An 18,036-nucleotide genomic window follows, 5' to 3' on the forward strand; every position below is an offset into this window, starting at 1 on the left:
TTGGGGATGTTAAAAATTCACCCCGTCGGGGAATTGAACCCCGGTCTCCCGCGTGACAGGCGGGGATACTCACCACTATACTAACGAGGAACTGAAAAGTGCCGAATCTGTCAGAGCAAAAATCGACCTGTGAACAGAGGGACAGAGGCAGAAGGGACAGAAATAAGAATAGAAGGAATAGGAGCAGGAGTGGGCCATTCGGCCCCTCGAACCTGCCCCGCCATTCAATAAGATCATGGCTGATCAGATCTTCTACTCAACGCCACTTTCCTGCCCGCTCCCCATAACCCTTGACTCCACTGCAGCTCAAATATATGTCTACCTCCACCTTGAATATATTCAGTGGCTCCGCCTCCACAGCTCTGTGGGGTAGAGGATTCCAAAGATTCACGACATTCTGAGAGAAGAAATTCCTCCTCATCTCCGTTTTAAATGGGCGACCGGATATCCTGGAGCTTTGCCCCCTAGTTGTAGATTCCCCCAGGAGGGGAAACATCCTCCCTGCATCTATCCTGTCAAGCAACCTCAGAATCCTATACAGAGAGAGACAGGGACAAAGAGGGAGACAAAGATAGACATACAGAGCGAGACACTCAGTTTGACGTCTTGCAGAGTGGTCCGAGGGATAAGGAACTTCAGTTATGTTGAGAGTTTGTGATTGTTTTCCTCAGACGGTTAAGAGGAAATTTAATAAGAGGCTTTCAAAATTACAAGGGGATTTGATTGAGGTAATAAGGAGAAATGCTTGCCAGTGGCAGGTATGACGGTAACCAGAGGAGACCAATTGAAGATAGCAGAATCAGTATGGGGAGAATTGTATGACGCAGCAAGGGCTCAGGCCTACTGAATATCTTACTGCTTAGAAATGTTATCACGGCCCAACTCTCTCTCACTAAAGTCTTGCACACTTTGCTAACTTTCAAATGTTGCATTCTTCAAACTGGCGTTGAGTTGATTGATAGCCGTGCTGTGATAAGCTAAGTTTGTTAGGGGGTGCAGCCTGCAAGAAAATACATGGAAGTTTGATAATAACCGTGACTGTTCTGACACTGTCAGCTGCAGTTAAATGTGGGCATATACGCGTTTAAATTGTCTCGTCCCAAATGTAATTTCCTGCTGACTTTGAAACAGCAGGCATTTTACAAAAGGCAAGGAAGTGCATTGTGTACTTGTTGAGGCATCAGCAGTGTTGAAATTGCTAAAGGTTGATCAGGAGCAGACATTGCTTCGCGCGGGTGCATTGATTGGAGGCATTTCAAACAGCCTCAAAACGCACTGTTCCCTAACCGGGAATCGAATCCTGGCCGCGGCGGTGAAAGCGCCGAATCCTAACCACTGGACCACCAGGGAAGCTGCAAGAAGTTGAAAAAAGCTGCCTGCCAGCAAGCAGAGCAACGCAGACTTTCCTCCTTGCTGCTTTGAAATTCAGATCACTTTAACGCCAGGCAAACCTTTCGTACAAGATGACATCTTTTAGACGAGAACACAAAGGACATGTTCACTAAGCCACAGCATCAAGTGCGGGAAGGCGTCCATTTGCCATATATTTCCTTCTATGCTTTTCTCAGAGACAGAGGCATAAAGTCAGAGAGAAGCCGTCGGGGAAGTGAAAACTGACATCATAATATCCACGACATTGTCGAGGAAATGGTTATGCAGTGCTTGAGACAAAGCAGCAAACACACACAAAATACCCGCATGTGCTCTCTTTGTGTGGGTATGTCTCAGATATCCATCTCAGTGTCATGCATTCATGGAGGCTGGCAGCACGGTGGGAGGCCTTTCGGCCAATCGTGCCTGTGCTGTCTCTTTGAAAGAGCAGTCGTGCTTTCTCCCGCTGTTATCTCATTTTCTCTCTCCCTCCTCAGAGCCCCACACAACAGGCAAACAGAAGGAGAACACTCTACTAACGAGGAACTGGTGCAGGGAGTTGTTATAAATTTCGTCATGTACATATTTTAAAATTATTTTCGTTCATTTTGTTCTATTCAACTTTTCCCAGGGTCTTTTTAAGGAGCTGCTCAAAGGTTTAAAATTGGGGATGTTAAAAATTCTCGCCGTCTGGGAATTGAACCCCGGTCTCCCGCGTGACAGGCGGGGATACTCACCACTATACTAACGAGGAACTGAAAGGTGCCGAATCTGTCAGAGCAAAAATCCACCTGTGAACAGAGGGACAGAGGCAGAAGGGACAGAAATAAGAACAGAAGGAATAGGAGCAGGAGTGGGCCATTCGACCCCTCGAGCCTGCCCCGCCATTCAATAAGATCATGGCTGATCAGATCTTCTACTCAACGCCACTTTCCTGCCCGCTCCCCATAACCCTTGACTCCACTGCAGCTCAAATATATGTCTATCTCCACCTTGAATATATTCAGTGGCTCCGCCTCCACAGCTCTCTGGGGTAGAGGATTCCAAAGATTCACGACATTCTGAGAGAAGAAATTCCTCCTCATCTCCGTTTTAAATGGGCGACCGGATATCCTGGAGCTTTGCCCCCTAGTTGTAGATTCCCCCAGGAGGGGAAACATTCTCCCTGCATCTATCCTGTCAAGCAACCTCAGAATCCTATACAGAGAGAGACAGGGACAAAGAGGGAGACAAAGATAGACATACAGATCGAGACACTCAGTTTGACGTCTTGCAGAGTGGTCCGAGGGAAAAGGAACTTCAGTTATGTTGAGAGTTTGTGATTGTTTTCCTCAGACGGTTAAGAGGAAATTTAATAAGAGGCTTTCAAAATTACAAGGGGATTTGATTGAGGTAATAAGGAGAAACGCTTGCCAGTGGCAGGTATGACGGTAACCAGAGGAGACCAATTGAAGATAGCAGAATCAGTATGGGGAGAATTGTATTACGCAGCAAGGGCTCAGGCCTACTGAATATCTTACTGCTTAGAAATGTTATCACGGCCCAACTCTCTCTCACTAAAGTCTTGCACACGTTGCTAACTTTCAAATGTTGCATTCTTCAAACTGGCGTTGAGTTGATTGATAGCCGTGCTGTGATAAGCTAAGTTTGTTAGGGGGGTGCAGCCTGCAAGAAAATACATGGAAGTTTGATAATAACCGTGACTGTTCTGACACTGTCAGCTGCAGTTAAATGTGGGCATATACGCGTTTAAATTGTCTCGTCCCAAATGTAATTTCCTGCTGACTTTGAAATAGCAGGCATTTTACAAAAGGCAAGGAAGTGCATTGTGTACCTGTTGAAGCATCAGCAGTGTTGAAATTGCTAAAGGTTGATCAGGAGCAGACATTGCTTCGCGCGGGTGCATTGATTGGAGGCATTTCAAACAGCCTCAAAACGCACTGTTCCTTAACCGGAAATCGAACCCGTGCCGCGGCGGTGAAAGCGCCGAATCCTAACCACTAGACCACCAGGGAAGCTGCAAGAAGCTGCCTGCCAGCAAGCAGAGCAACGCAGACTTTCCTCCTTGCTGCTTTGAAATTCAGATCACTTTCACGCCAGGCAAACTTTTCGGACAAGATGACATCTTTTAGACGAGAACACAAAGGACATGTTCACTAAGCCACAGCATCAAGTGCGGGAAGGGGTCCATTTGCCATATATTTCCTTCTATGCTTTTCTCAGAGACAGAGGCATAAAGTCAGAGAGAAGCCGTCGGGGAAGTGAAAACTGAACATCATAATATCCACGACATTGTCCAGGAAATGGTTATGCAGTGCTTGAGACAAAGCAGCAAACACACACAAAATACCCGTATGTGCTCTCTTTGTGTGGGTATGTCTCAGATATCCATCTCAGTGTCATGCATTCATGGAGGCTGGCAGCACGGTGGGAGGCCATTCGGCCAATCGTGCCTGTGCTGTCTCTTTGAAAGAGCAGTCGTGCTTTCTCCCGCTGTTATCTCATTTTCTCTCTCCCTCCTCAGTGCCGCACACAACAGGCAAACAGAAGGAGAACACTCTGCTAACGAGGAACTGGTGCAGGGAGTTGTTATAAATTTCGTCATGTTCATATTTTAAAATTATTTTCGATCATTTTGTTCTATTCAACTTTTCCCAGGGTCTTTTTAAGGAGCTGCCCAAAGGTTTAAAATTGGGGATGTTAAAAATTCTCCTCGTCGGGGAATTGAACCCCGGTCTCCCGCGTGACAGGCGGGGATACTCACCACTATACTAACGAGGAACTGAAAAGTGCCGAATCTGTCAGAGCAAAAATCGACCTGTGAACAGAGGGACAGAAATAAGAATAAGAACAGAAGGAATAGGAGCAGGAGTGGGCCATTCGGCCCCTCGAGCCTGCCCCGCCATTCAATAAGATCATGGCTGATCAGATCTTGTACTCAACGCCACTTTCCTGCCCGCTCCCCATAACCCTTGACTCCACTGCAGCTCAAATATATGTCTATCTCCACCTTGAATATATTCAGTGGCTCCGCCTCCACAGCTCTCTGGGGTAGAGGATTCCAAAGATTCACGACATTCTGAGAGAAGAAATTCCTCCTCATCTCCGTTTTAAATGGGCGACCGGATATCCTGGAGCTTTGCCCCCTAGTTGTAGATTCCCCCAGGAGGGGAAACATCCTCCCTGCATCTATCCTGTCAAGCACCCTCAGAATCCTATACAGAGAGAGACAGGGACAAAGAGGGAGACAAAGATAGACATACAGAGCGAGACACTCAGTTTGACGTCTTGCAGAGTGGTCCGAGGGATAAGGAACTTCAGTTATGTTGAGAGTTTGTGATTGTTTTCCTCAGACGGTTAAGAGGAAATTTAATAAGAGGCTTTCAAAATTACAAGGGGATTTGATTGAGGTAATAAGGAGAAACGCTTGCCAGTGGCAGGTATGACGGTAACCAGAGGAGACCAATTGAAGATAGCAGAATCAGTATGGGGAGAATTGTATTTCGCAGCAAGGGCTCAGGCCTACTGAATATCTTACTGCTTAGAAATGTTATCACGGCCCAACTCTCTCTCACTAAAGTCTTGCACACGTTGCTAACTTTCAAATGTTGCATTCTTCAAACTGGCGTTGAGTTGATTGATAGCCGTGCTGTGATAAGCTAAGTTTGTTAGGGGGGTGCAGCCTGCAAGAAAATACATGGAAGTTTGATAATAACCGTGACTGTTCTGACACTGTCAGCTGCAGTTAAATGTGGGCATGTACACGTTTAAATTGTCTCGTCACAAATGTAATTTCCTGCTGACTTTGAAACAGCAGGCATTTTACAAAAGGAAAGGAAGTGCATTGTGTCCCTGTTGAGGCAGCAGCAGTGTTGAAATTGCAAAGGTTGATCAGGAGCAGGCATTGCTTCGCGCGGGTGCATTGATTGGAGACATTTCAAACAGCATCAAAACGCACTGTTCCCTAATCGGGAATCGAACCCGGGCCGCGGCAGTGAAAGCGCCGAATCTTAACCACTAGACCACCAGGGAAGCTGCAAAAAGTTGCAAGAAGCTGCCTGCCAGCAAGCAGAGCAACGCAGACTTTCCTCCTTGCTGCTTTGAAATTCAGATCACTTTAACGCCAGGCAAACCTTTCGTACAAGATGACATCTTTTAGACGAGAACACAAAGGACATGTTCACTAAGCCACAGCATCAAGTGCGGGAAGGCGTCCATTTGCCATATATTTCCTTCTATGCTTTTCTCAGAGACAGAGGCATAAAGTCAAAGAGAAGCCGTCGGGGAAGTGAAAACTGACATCATAATATCCACGACATTGTCGAGGAAATGGTTATGCAGTGCTTGAGACAAAGCAGCAAACACACACAAAATACCCGTATGTGCTCTCTTTGTGTGGGTATGTCTCAGATATCCATCTCAGTGTCATGCATTCATGGAGGCTGGCAGGCCATTCGGCCAATCGTGCCTGTGCTGTCTCTTTGAAAGAGCAGTCGTGCTTTCTCCCGCTGTTATCTCATTTTCTCTCTCCCTCCTCAGAGCCCCACACAACAGGCAAACAGAAGGAGAACACTCTACTAACGAGGAACTGGTGCAGGGAGTTGTTATAAATTTCGTCATGTACATATTTTAAAATTATTTTCGTTCATTTTGTTCTATTCAACTTTTCCCAGGGTCTTTTTAAGGAGCTGCCCAAAGGTTTAAAATTGGGGATGTTAAAAATTCTCCCCGTCGGGGAATTGAACCCCGGTCTCCTGCGTGACAGGCGGGGATACTCACCACTATACTAACGAGGAACTGAAAGGTGCCGAATCTGCCAGAGCAAAAATCGACCTGTGAACAGAGGGACAGAGGCAGAAGGGACAGAAATAAGAACAGAAGGAATCGGAGCAGGAGTGGGCCATTCGGCCCCTCGAGCCTGCCCCGCCATTCAATAAGATCATGGCTGATCAGATCTTGTACTCAACGCCACTTTCCTGCCCGCTCCCCATAACCCTTGACTCCACTGCAGCTCAAATATATGTCTATCTCCACCTTGAATATATTCAGTGGCTCCGCCTCCACAGCTCTCTGGGGTAGAGGATTCCAAAGATTCACGACATTCTGAGAGAACAAATTCCTCCTCATCTCCGTTTTAAATGGGCGACCGGATATCCTGGAGCTTTGCCCCCTAGTTGTAGATTCCCCCAGGAGGGGAAACATCCTCCCTGCATCTATCCTGTCAAGCACCCTCAGAATCCTATACAGAGAGAGACAGGGACAAAGAGGGAGACAAAGATAGACATACAGAGCGAGACAGTCAGTTTGACGTCTTGCAGAGTGGTCCGAGGGATAAGGAACTTCAGTTATGTTGAGAGTTTGTGATTGTTTTCCTCAGACGGTTAAGAGGAAATTTAATAAGAGGCTTTCAAAATTACAAGGGGATTTGATTGAGGTAATAAGGAGAAACGCTTGCCAGTGGCAGGTATGACGGTAACCAGAGGAGACCAATTGAAGATAGCAGAATCAGTATGGGGAGAATTGTATTACGCAGCACGGGCTCAGGCCTACTGAATATCTTACTGCTTAGAAATGTTATCACGGCCCAACTCTCTCTCACTAAAGTCTTGCACACGTTGCTAACTTTCAAATGTTGCATTCTTCAAACTGGCGTTGAGTTGATTGATAGCCGTGCTGTGATAAGCTAAGTTTGTTAGGGGGGTGCAGCCTGCAAGAAAATACATGGAAGTTTGATAATAACCGTGACTGTTCTGACACTGTCAGCTGCAGTTAAATGTGGGCATATACGCGTTTAAATTGTCTCGTCCCAAATGTAATTTCCTGCTGACTTTGAAACAGCAGGCATTTTACAAAAGGCAAGGATGTGCATTGTGTAGCTGTTGAGGCATCAGCAGTGTTGAAATTGCTAAAGGTTGATCAGGAGCAGGCATTGCTTCGCGCGGGTGCATTGATTGGAGACATTTCAAACAGCATCAAAACGCACTGTTCCCTAATCGGGAATCGAACCGGGGCCGCGGCAGTGAAAGCGCCGAATCTTAACCACTAGACCACCAGGGAAGCTGCAAGAAGCTGCCTGCCAGCAAGCAGAGCAACGCAGACTTTCCTCCTTGCTGCTTTGAAATTCAGATCACTTTCACGCCAGGCAAACTTTTCGTACAAGATGACATCTTTTAGACGAGAACACAAAGGACATGTTCACTAAGCCACAGCATCAAGTGCGAGAAGGGGTCCATTTGCCATATATTTCCTTCTATGCTTTTCTCAGAGACAGAGGCATAAAGTCAGAGAGAAGCCGTCGGGGAAGTGAAAACTGAACATCATAATATCCACGACATTGTCCAGGAAATGGTTATGCAGTGCTTGAGACAAAGCAGCAAACACACACAAAATACCCGTATGTGCTCTCTTTGTGTGGGTATGTCTCAGATATCCATCTCAGTGTCATGCATTCATGGAGGCTGGCAGCACGGTGGGAGGCCTTTCGGCCAATCGTGCCTGTGCTGTCTCTTTGAAAGAGCAGTCGTGCTTTCTCCCGCTGTTATCTCATTTTCTCTCTCCCTCCTCAGTGCCCCACACAACAGGCAAACAGAAGGAGAACACTCTACTAACGAGGAACTGGTGCAGGGAGTTGTTATAAATTTCGTCATGTACATATTTTAAAATTATTTTCGTTCATTTTGTTCGATTCAACTTTTCCCAGGGTCTTTTTAAGGAGCTGCCCAAAGGTTTAAAATTGGGGATGTTAAAAATTCTCCCCGTCGGGGAATTGAACCCCGGTCTCCCGCGTGACAGGCGGGGATACTCACCACTATACTAACGAGGAACTGAAAGGTGCCGAATCTGTCAGAGCAAAAATCGACCTGTGAACAGAGGGACAGAGGCAGAAGGGACAGAAATTAGAATAAGAACAGAAGGAACAGGAGCAGGAGTGGGCCATTCGGCCCCTCGAGCCTGCCCCGCCATTCAATAAGATCATGGCTGATCAGATCTTATACTCAACGCCACTTTCCTGCCCGCTCCCCATAACCCTTGACTCCACTGCAGCTCAAATATATGTCTATCTCCACCTTGAATATATTCAGTGGCTCCGCCTCCACAGCTCTCTGGGGTAGAGGATTCCAAAGATTCACGACATTCTGAGAGAACAAATTCCTCCTCATCTCCGTTTTAAATGGGCGACCGGATATCCTGGAGCTTTGCCCCCGAGTTGTAGATTCCCCCAGGAGGGGAAACATCCTCCCTGCATCTATCCTGTCAAGCACCCTCAGAATCCTATACAGAGAGAGACAGGGACAAAGAGGGAGACAAAGATAGACATACAGAGCGAGACAGTCAGTTTGACGTCTTGCAGAGTGGTCCGAGGGATAAGGAACTTCAGTTATGTTGAGAGTTTGTGATTGTTTTCCTCAGACGGTTAAGAGGAAATTTAATAAGAGGCTTTCAAAATTACAAGGGGATTTGATTGAGGTAATAAGGAGAAACGCTTGCCAGTGGCAGGTATGACGGTAACCAGAGGAGACCAATTGAAGATAGCAGAATCAGTATGGGGAGAATTGTATTACGCAGCAAGGGCTCAGGCCTACTGAATATCTTACTGCTTAGAAATGTTATCACGGCCCAACTCTCTCTCACTAAAGTCTTGCACACGTTGCTAACTTTCAAATGTTGCATTCTTCAAACTGGCGTTGAGTTGATTGATAGCCGTGCTGTGATAAGCTATGTTTGTTAGGGGGGTGCAGCCTGCAAGAAAATACATGGAAGTTTGATAATAACAGTGACTGTTCTGACACTGTCAGCTGCAGTTAAATGTGGGCATGTACACGTTTAAATTGTCTCGTCCCAAATGTAATTTCCTGCTGACTTTGAAACAGCAGGCATTTTACAAAAGGCAAGGAAGTGCATTGTGTACCTGTTGAGACATCAGCAGTGTTGAAATTGCAAAGGTTGATCAGGAGCAGACATTGCTTCGCGCGGGTGCATTGATTGGAGGCATTTCAAACAGCCTCAAAACGCACTATTCCCTCACCGGGAATCGAACCACTGGCCGCGGCGGTGAAAGCGCCGAATCCTAATCACTAGAGAAGCTGCAAGAAGCTGCCTGCCAGCAAGCAGAGCAACGCAGACTTTCCTCCTTGCTGCTTTGAAATTCAGATCACTTTCACGCCAGGCAAACTTTTCGTACAAGATGACATCTTTTAGACGAGAACACAAAGGACATGTTCACTAAGCCACAGCATCAAGTGCGGGAAGGGGTCCATTTGCCATATATTTCCTTCTATGCTTTTCTCAGAGACAGAGGCATAAAGTCAGAGAGAAGCCGTCGGGGAAGTGAAAACTGAACATCATAATATCCACGACATTGTCCAGGAAATGGTTATGCAGTGCTTGAGACAAAGCAGCAAACACACACAAAATACCCGTATGTGCTCTCTTTGTGTGGGTATGTCTCAGATATCCATCTCAGTGTCATGCATTCATGGAGGCTGGCAGCACGGTGGGAGGCCATTCGGCCAATCGTGCCTGTGCTGTCTCTTTGAAAGAGCAGTCGTGCTTTCTCCCGCTGTTATCTCATTTTCTCTCTCCCTCCTCAGTGCCCCACACAACAGGCAAACAGAAGGAGAACACTCTACTAACGAGGAACTGGTGCAGGGAGTTGTTATAAATTTCGTCATGTTCATATTTTAAAATTATTTTCGTTCATTTTGTTCTATTCAACTTTTCCCAGGGTCTTTTTAAGGAGCTGCCCAAAGGTTTAAAATTGGGGATGTTAAAAATTCTCCCCGTCGGGGAATTGAACCCCGGTCTCCCGCGTGACAGGCGGGGATACTCACCACTATACTAACGAGGAACTGAAAGGTGCCGAATCTGTCAGAGCAAAAATCGACCTGTGAACAGAGGGACAGAGGCAGAAGGGACAGAAATAAGAACAGAAGGAATCGGAGCAGGAGTGGGCCATTCGGCCCCTCGAGCCTGCCCCGCCATTCAATAAGATCATGGCTGATCAGATCTTGTACTCAACGCCACTTTCCTGCCCGCTCCCCATAACCCTTGACTCCACTGCAGCTCAAATATATGTCTATCTCCACCTTGAATATATTCAGTGGCTCCGCCTCCACAGCTCTCTGGGGTAGAGGATTCCAAAGATTCACGACATTCTGAGAGAACAAATTCCTCCTCATCTCCGTTTTAAATGGGCGACCGGATATCCTGGAGCTTTGCCCCCGAGTTGTAGATTCCCCCAGGAGGGGAAACATCCTCCCTGCATCTATCCTGTCAAGCACCCTCAGAATTCTATACAGAGAGAGACAGGGACAAAGAGGGAGACAAAGATAGACATACAGAGCGAGACAGTCAGTTTGACGTCTTGCAGAGTGGTCCGAGGGATAAGGAACTTCAGTTATGTTGAGAGTTTGTGATTGTTTTCCTCAGACGGTTAAGAGGAAATTTAATAAGAGGCTTTCAAAATTACAAGGGGATTTGATTGAGGTAATAAGGAGAAACGCTTGCCAGTGGCAGGTATGACGGTAACCAGAGGAGACCAATTGAAGATAGCAGAATCAGTATGGGGAGAATTGTATTACGCAGCAAGGGCTCAGGCCTACTGAATATCTTACTGCTTAGAAATGTTATCACGGCCCAACTCTCTCTCACTAAAGTCTTGCACACGTTGCTAACTTTCAAATGTTGCATTCTTCAAACTGGCGTTGAGTTGATTGATAGCCGTGCTGTGATAAGCTAAGTTTGTTAGGGGGGTGCAGCCTGCAAGAAAATACATGGAAGTTTGATAATAACCGTGACTGTTCTGACACTGTCAGCTGCAGTTAAATGTGGGCATGTACACGTTTAAATTGTCTCGTCCCAAATGTAATTTCCTGCTGACTTTGAAACAGCAGGCATTTTACAAAAGGCAAGGAAGTGCATTGTGTACCTGTTGAGGCAGCAGCAGTGTTGAAATTGCAAAGGTTGATCAGGAGCAGGCATTGCTTCGCGCGGGTGCATTGATTGGAGGCATTTCAAACAGCCTCAAAACGCACTGTTCTCTAATCGGGAATCGAACCCGGGCCGCGGCAGTAAAAGCGCCGAATCTTAACCACTAGACCACCAGGGAAGCTGCAAAAAGCTGCCTGCCAGCAAGCAGAGCAACGCAGACTTTCCTCCTTGCTGCTTTGAAATTCAGATCACTTTCACGCCAGGCAAACTTTTCGGACAAGATGACATCTTTTAGACGAGAACACAAAGGACATGTTCACTAAGCCACAGCATCAAGTGCGGGAAGGGGTCCATTTGCCATATATTACCTTCTATTCTTTTCTCAGAGACAGAGGCATAAAGTCAGAGAGAAGCCGTCGGGGAAGTGAAAACTGAACATCATAATATCCACGACATTGTCCAGGAAATGGTTATGCAGTGCTTGAGACAAAGCAGCAAACACACACAAAATACCCGTATGTGCTCTCTTTGTGTGGGTATGTCTCAGATATCCATCTCAGTGTCATGCATTCATGGAGGCTGGCAGCACGGTGGGAGGCCATTCGGCCAATCGTGCCTGTGCTGTCTCTTTGAAAGAGCAGTCGTGCTTTCTCCCGCTGTTATCTCATTTTCTCTCTCCCTCCTCAGTGCCCCACACAACAGGCAAACAGAAGGAGAACACTCTACTAACGAGGAACTGGTGCAGGGAGTTGTTATAAATTTCGTCATGTTCATATTTTAAAATTATTTTCGTTCATTTTGTTCTATTCAACTTTTCCCAGGGTCTTTTTAAGGAGCTGCCCAAAGGTTTAAAATTGGGGATGTTAAAAATTCTCCCCGTCGGGGAATTGAACCCCGGTCTCCCGCGTGACAGGCGGGGATACTCACCACTATACTAACGAGGAACTGAAAGGTGCCGAATCTGTCAGAGCAAAAATCGACCTGTGAACAGAGGGACAGAGGCAGAAGGGACAGAAATAAGAACAGAAGGAATCGGAGCAGGAGTGGGCCATTCGGCCCCTCGAGCCTGCCCCGCCATTCAATAAGATCATGGCTGATCAGATCTTCTACTCAACGCCACTTTCCTGCCCGCTCCCCATAACCCTTGACTCCACTGCAGCTCAAATATATGTCTACCTCCACCTTGAATATATTCAGTGGCTCCGCCTCCACAGCTCTCTGGGGTAGAGGATTCCAAAGATTCACGACATTCTGAGAGAAGAAATTCCTCCTCATCTCCGTTTTAAATGGGCGACCGGATATCCTGGAGCTTTGCCCCCAAGTTGTAGATTCCCCCAGGAGGGGAAACATCCTCCCTGCATCTATCCTGTCAAGCACCCTCAGAATCCTATACAGAGAGAGACAGGGACAAAGAGGGAGACAAAGATAGACATACAGAGCGAGACACTCAGTTTGACGTCTTGCAGAGTGGTCCGAGGGATAAGGAACTTCAGTTATGTTGAGAGTTTGTGATTGTTTTCCTCAGACGGTTAAGAGGAAATTTAATAAGAGGCTTTCAAAATTACAAGGGGATTTGATTGAGGTAATAAGGAGAAACGCTTGCCAGTGGCAGGTATGACGGTAACCAGAGGAGACCAATTGAAGATAGCAGAATCAGTATGGGGAGAATTGTATTACGCAGCAAGGGCTCAGGCCTACTGAATATCTTACTGCTTAGAAATGTTATCACGGCCCAACTCTCTCTCACTAAAGTCTTGCACACGTTGCTAACTTTCAAATGTTGCATTCTTCAAACTGGCGTTGAGTTGATTGATAGCCGTGCTGTGATAAGCTAAGTTTGTTAGCGGGGTGCAGCCTGCAAGAAAATACATGGAAGTTTGATAATAACCGTGACTGTTCTGACACTGTCAGCTGCAGTTAAATGTGGGCATGTACACGTTTAAATTGTCTCGTCACAAATGTAATTTCCTGCTGACTTTGAAACAGCAGGCATTTTACAAAAGGCAAGGAAGTGCATTGTGTCCCTGTTGAGGCAGCAGCAGTGTTGAAATTGCAAAGGTTGATCAGGAGCAGGCATTGCTTCGCGCGGGTGCATTGATTGGAGACATTTCAAACAGCATCAAAACGCACTGTTCCCTAATCGGGAATCGAACCCGGGCCGCGGCAGTGAAAGCGCCGAATCTTAACCACTAGACCACCAGGGAAGCTGCAAGAAGCTGCCTGCCAGCAAGCAGAGCAACGCAGACTTTCCTCCTTGCTGCTTTGAAATTCAGATCACTTTCACGCCAGGCAAACTTTTCGTACAAGATGACATCTTTTAGACGAGAACACAAAGGACATGTTCACTAAGCCACAGCATCAAGTGCGGGAAGGGGTCCATTTGCCATATATTACCTTCTATGCTTTTCTCAGAGACAGAGGCATAAAGTCAGAGAGAAGCCGTCGGGGAAGTGAAAACTGAACATCATAATATCCACGACATTGTCCAGGAAATGGTTATGCAGTGCTTGAGACAAAGCAGCAAACACACACAAAATACCCGTATGTGCTCTCTTTGTGTGGGTATGTCTCAGATATCCATCTCAGTGTCATGCATTCATGGAGGCTGGCAGCACGGTGGGAGGCCATTCGGCCAATCGTGCCTGTGCTGTCTCTTTGAAAGAGCAGTCGTGCTTTCTCCCGCTGTTATCTCATTTTCTCTCTCCCTCCTCAGTGCCCCACACAACAGGCAAACAGAAGGAGAACACTCTCCTAACGAGGAACTGGTGCAGGGAGTTGTTATAAATTTCGTCATGTACATATTTTAAAATTATTTTCGTTCATTTTGTTCTATTCAACTTTTCCCAGGGTCTTTTTAAGGAGCTGCCCAAAGGTTTAAAATTGGGGATGTTAAAAATTCTCCTCGTCGGGGAATTGATCCGCGGTCTCCCGCGTGACAGGCGGGGATACTCACCACTATACTAACGAGGAACTGAAAGGTGCCGAATCTGTCAGAGCAAAAATCGACCTGTGAACAGAGGGACAGAGGGGACAGAAATAAGAATAAGAACAGAAGGAATAGGAGCAGGAGTGGGCCATTCGGTCCCTCGAACCTGCCCCGCCATTCAATAAGATCATGGCTGATCAGATCTTCTACTCAACGCCACTTTCCTGCCCGCTCCCCATAACCCTTGACTCCACTGCAGCTCAAATATATGTCTACCTCCACCTTGAATATATTCAGTGGCTCCGCCTCCACAGCTCTCTGGGGTAGATGATTCCAAAGATTCACAACATTCTGAGAGAAGAAATTCCTCCTCATCTCCGTTTTAAATGGGCGACCGGATATCCTGGAGCTTTGCCCCCTAGTTGTAGATTCCCCCAGGAGGGGAAAAATCCTCCCTGCATCTATCCTGTCAAGCACCCTCAGAATCCTATACAGAGAGAGACAGGGACAAAGAGGGAGACAAATATAGACATACAGAGCGAGACAGTCAGTTTGACGTCTTGCAGAGTGGTCCGAGGGATAAGGAACTTCAGTTATGTTGAGAGTTTGTGATTGTTTTCCTCAGACGGTTAAGAGGAAATTTAATAAGAGGCTTTCAAAATTACAAGGGGATTTGATTGAGGTAATAAGGAGAAACGCTTGCCAGTGGCAGGTATGACGGTAACCAGAGGAGACCAATTGAAGATAGCAGAATCAGTATGGGGAGAATTGTATTATGCAGCAAGGGCTCAGGCCTACTGAATATGTTACTGCTTAGAAATGTTATCACGGCCCAACTCTCTCTCACTAAAGTCTTGCACACTTTGCTAACTTTCAAATGTTGCATTCTTCAAGCTGGCGTTGAGTTGATTGATAGCCGTGCTGTGATAAGCTAAGTTTGTTAGGGGGGTGCAGCCTGCAAGAAAATACATGGAAGTTTGATAATAACCGTGACTGTTCTGACACTGTCAGCTGCAGTTAAATGTGGGCATGTACACGTTTAAATTGTCTCGTCCCAAATGTAATTTCCTGCTGACTTTGAAACAGCAAGCATTTTACAAAAGGCAAGGAAGTGCATTGTGTACCTGTTGAGGCAGCAGCAGTGTTGAAATTGCAAAGGTTGATCAGGAGCAGACATTGCTTCGCGCGGGTGCATTGATTGGAGGCATTTCAAACAGCCTCAAAACGCACTGTTCCCTAACCGGGAATCGAACCCGGGCCGTGGTGGTGAAAGCGCCGAATCCTAACCACTAGACCACCAGGGAAGCTGCAAGAAGCTGCCTGCCAGCAAGCAGAGCAACGCAGACTTTCCTCCTTGCTGCTTTGAAATTCAGATCACTTTCACGCCAGGCAAACTTTTCGTACAAGATGACATCTTTTAGACGAGAACACAAAGGACATGTTCACTAAGCCACAACATCAAGTGCGGGAAGGGCTCCATTTGCCATATATTTCCTTCTCTGCTTTTCTCAGAGACAGAGGCATAAAGTCAGAGAGAAGCCGTCGGGGAAGTGAAAACTGAACATCATAATATCCACGACATTGTCCAGGAAATGGTTATGCAGTGCTTGAGACAAAGCAGCAAACACACACAAAATACCCGTATGTGCTCTCTTTGTGTGGGTATGTCTCAGATATCCATCTCAGTGTCATGCATTCATGGAGGCTGGCAGCACGGTGGGAGGCCATTCGGCCAATCGTGCCTGTGCTGTCTCTTTGAAAGAGCAGTCGTGCTTTCTCCCGCTGTTATCTCATTTTCTCTCTCCCTCCTCAGTGCCCCACACAACAGGCAAACAGAAGGAGAACACTCTACTAACGAGGAACTGGTGCAGGGAGTTGTTATAAATTTCGTCATGTTCATATTTTAAAATTATTTTCGTTCATTTTGTTCTATTCAACTTTTCCCAGGGTCTTTTTAAGGAGCTGCCCAAAGGTTTAAAATTGGGGATGTTAAAAATTCTCCCCGTCGGGGAATTGAACCCCGGTCTCCCGCGTGACAGGCGGGGATACTCACCACTATACTAACGAGGAACTGAAAAGTGCCGAATCTGTCAGAGCAAAAATCGACCTGTGAACAGAGGGACAGAGGCAGAAGGGACAGAAATAAGAATAGAAGGAATAGAAGCAGGAGTGGGCCATTCGGTCCCTCGAACCTGCCCCGCCATTCAATAAGATCATGGCTGATCAGATCTTCTACTCAACGCCACTTTCCTGCCCGCTCCCCATAACCCTTGACTCCACTGCAGCTCAAATATATGTCTACCTCCACCTTGAATATATTCAGTGGCTCCGCCTCCACAGCTCTCTGGGGTAGATGATTCCAAAGATTCACAACATTCTGAGAGAAGAAATTCCTCCTCATCTCCGTTTTAAATGGGCGACCGGATATCCTGGAGCTTTGCCCCCTAGTTGTAGATTCCCCCAGGAGGGGAAACATCCTCCCTGCATCTATCCTGTCAAGCACCCTCAGAATCCTATACAGAGAGAGACAGGGACAAAGAGGGAGACAAAGATAGACATACAGAGCGAGACAGTCAGTTTGACGTCTTGCAGAGTGGTCCGAGGGATAAGGAACTTCAGTTATGTTGAGAGTTTGTGATTGTTTTCCTCAGACGGTTAAGAGGAAATTTAATAAGAGGCTTTCAAAATTACAAGGGGATTTGATTGAGGTAATAAGGTGAAACGCTTGCCAGTTGCAGGTATGACGGTAACCAGAGGAGACCAATTGAAGATAGCAGAATGGGGAGAATTGTATTACGCAGCAAGGGCTCAGGCCTACTGAATATCTTACTGCTTAGAAATGTTATCACGGCCCAACTCTCTCTCACTAAAGTCTTGCACACGTTGCTAACTTTCAAATGTTGCATTCTTCAAACTGGCGTTGAGTTGATTGATAGCCGTGCTGTGATAAGCTATGTTTGTTAGGGGGGTGCAGCCTGCAAGAAAATACATGGAAGTTTGATAATAACAGTGACTGTTCTGACACTGTCAGCTGCAGTTAAATGTGGGCATGTACACGTTTAAATTGTCTCGTCCCAAATGTAATTTCCTGCTGACCTTGAAACAGCAGGCATTTTACAAAAGGCAAGGAAGTGCATTGTGTACCTGTTGAGACATCAGCAGTGTTGAAATTGCAAAGGTTGATCAGGAGCAGACATTGCTTCGCGCGGGTGCATTGATTGGAGGCATTTCAAACAGCCTCAAAACGCACTGTTCCCTAACCGGGAATCGAACCACGGGCCGCGGCGGTGAAAGCGCCGAATCCTAACCACTGGGGAAGCTGCAAGAAGCTGCAAAAAACTGCCTGCCAGCAAGCAGAGCAACGCAGACTTTCCTCCTTACTGCTTTGAAATTCAGATCACTTTCACGCCAGGCAAACTTTTCGTACAAGATGACATCTTTTAGACGAGAACACAAAGGACATGTTCACTAAGCCACAGCATCAAGTGCGGGAAGGGGTCCATTTGCCATATATTTTCTTCGATGCTTTTCTCAGAGACAGAGGCATAAAGTCAGAGAGAAGCCGTCGGGGAAGTGAAAACTGAACATCATAATATCCACGACATTGTCCAGGAAATGGTTATGCAGTGCTTGAGACAAAGCAGCAAACACACACAAAATACCCGTATGTGCTCTCTTTGTGTGGGTATGTCTCAGATATCCATCTCAGTGTCATGCATTCATGGAGGCTGGCAGCACGGTGGGAGGCCATTCGGCCAATCGTGCCTGTGCTGTCTCTTTGAAAGAGCAGTCGTGCTTTCATCCGCTGT

The 18,036-nt window shown here is 46.6% G+C and overlaps 5 non-coding genes across 5 annotated transcripts; all 5 read right to left on the reverse strand.

Moving 5' to 3' along the window:
• Positions 1-4,080: 4,080 nt before the first annotated feature.
• trnad-guc (transfer RNA aspartic acid (anticodon GUC)) lies at positions 4,081-4,152 on the reverse strand. The gene has a single exon. It is a non-coding gene; the product is annotated as a tRNA-Asp (tRNA).
• A 3,970-nt stretch (positions 4,153-8,122) lies between these two features.
• trnad-guc (transfer RNA aspartic acid (anticodon GUC)) lies at positions 8,123-8,194 on the reverse strand. The gene has a single exon. It is a non-coding gene; the product is annotated as a tRNA-Asp (tRNA).
• Positions 8,195-10,147: 1,953 nt separating this feature from the next.
• Positions 10,148-10,219, reverse strand: trnad-guc (transfer RNA aspartic acid (anticodon GUC)). The gene has a single exon. It is a non-coding gene; the product is annotated as a tRNA-Asp (tRNA).
• A 1,954-nt stretch (positions 10,220-12,173) lies between these two features.
• trnad-guc (transfer RNA aspartic acid (anticodon GUC)) lies at positions 12,174-12,245 on the reverse strand. The gene has a single exon. It is a non-coding gene; the product is annotated as a tRNA-Asp (tRNA).
• A 3,980-nt stretch (positions 12,246-16,225) lies between these two features.
• trnad-guc (transfer RNA aspartic acid (anticodon GUC)) lies at positions 16,226-16,297 on the reverse strand. The gene has a single exon. It is a non-coding gene; the product is annotated as a tRNA-Asp (tRNA).
• Positions 16,298-18,036: the final 1,739 nt, after the last annotated feature.

This window comes from Somniosus microcephalus, unplaced genomic scaffold, assembly GCF_052327205.1.
Source record: "Somniosus microcephalus isolate GS21.2 unplaced genomic scaffold, FLI_Smic_1.0 unresolved_chr5, whole genome shotgun sequence".
In the NCBI taxonomy this organism is placed as follows: Eukaryota; Metazoa; Chordata; class Chondrichthyes; order Squaliformes; family Somniosidae; genus Somniosus; species Somniosus microcephalus.